At 30.9% G+C, this 1,004-nt stretch overlaps 1 long non-coding RNA gene across 1 annotated transcript; it reads right to left on the bottom strand.

Annotated features, from left to right (window-relative positions):
* Positions 1-657: 657 nt before the first annotated feature.
* On the bottom strand, positions 658-997 carry LOC115243265. The gene is made up of 2 exons (XR_003885212.1): positions 872-997; positions 658-798 (listed from the first exon to the last, which is right to left on the bottom strand). It is a non-coding gene; the product is annotated as an uncharacterized LOC115243265 (long non-coding RNA).
* Between the last annotated feature and the right edge of the window lie 7 nt (positions 998-1,004).

The following is a 1,004-nucleotide window of genomic DNA, read 5'->3' as shown; positions in this document are numbered from 1 at the left end:
TGTGACGTGACTTGCATTACTTTCATTTTATTATACACCAAATATATCATCCTTTTATAATTAAAAAAGTTTTTTTTCTCGTTTAGATGTATTACCTTACCACAATATTTCTTTTTTTTGTGACTTGCATTACTTTCATTTTATTATACACCAAATATATCATCCTTTTATAATTAAAAAAGTTTTTTTTCTCGTTTAGAATTAATGTATTACCACAATATTTCTTTTTTTTATTACTACGTTTTCTATCTTGATATCTTTCGAATGTGACATATTTAATAATGACAAATAAGATAATAAAAATAATTGATGAATTGATGTACATTAATCTCTCTTTGACTCTCATTGTTGTGTGAAATAAATAGTCGCATATAAGAGAAAGACAAAAAGAGAAAGAGAGAGAGAGAGAGAGAGAGAGAGAGAGAAAGAGAAAGAGAGAGAGAAATGGAATTAGATTAGAAATATAAGAAAGCGATGGAATTAAGGAGCATCGTTAAAAAAAAAAGATAAAAAAAGACGAGGAGAATTGTCTACGGGGCCAAATTTTGATCATATAAAAAGAATACATATTTTGTTTTATACAACTGACCTAATTTTCTTCTGATTGGACCATTTCATCGTGTTCGTCGCTCCATAGGTCATGTGCTCTTTTTTTTGGATGGCCTCCTTCTGGACGATTCGAATTGTTGCGACCCTTATTTCGATGTCTTTGTTTGGCCGTCCGCACAGCATCCCGCATATATGTTTGAAATGCAGCCCGCATTGGTTTCGCAAAATTTTTATTTTCGCAGATGGCATCTGCAAAACATTATAATTAAAATAGTGATATCATTTATATATAAATTTAATATTATATATAATAGTATCATACCGTAAATAGCTTTTACTAAGCGAGTATTATATAATGGCCGTTGGTTTTCCTCACGGCCAAACCAAGTGTAGGAGATCATCAGGGAATCTTGAAAAACTTCCTTCACACATAAACCAATGCTTTCCTTGGCATT

This window comes from Formica exsecta, unplaced genomic scaffold (genome assembly GCF_003651465.1).
Source record: "Formica exsecta isolate Colony F162 unplaced genomic scaffold, ASM365146v1 scaffold71, whole genome shotgun sequence".
NCBI classification, from domain to species: domain Eukaryota; kingdom Metazoa; phylum Arthropoda; class Insecta; order Hymenoptera; family Formicidae; genus Formica; species Formica exsecta.
Note: the sequence above shows the minus strand (reverse complement) of the source record. Positions and strands in the feature narration are given on the sequence as shown.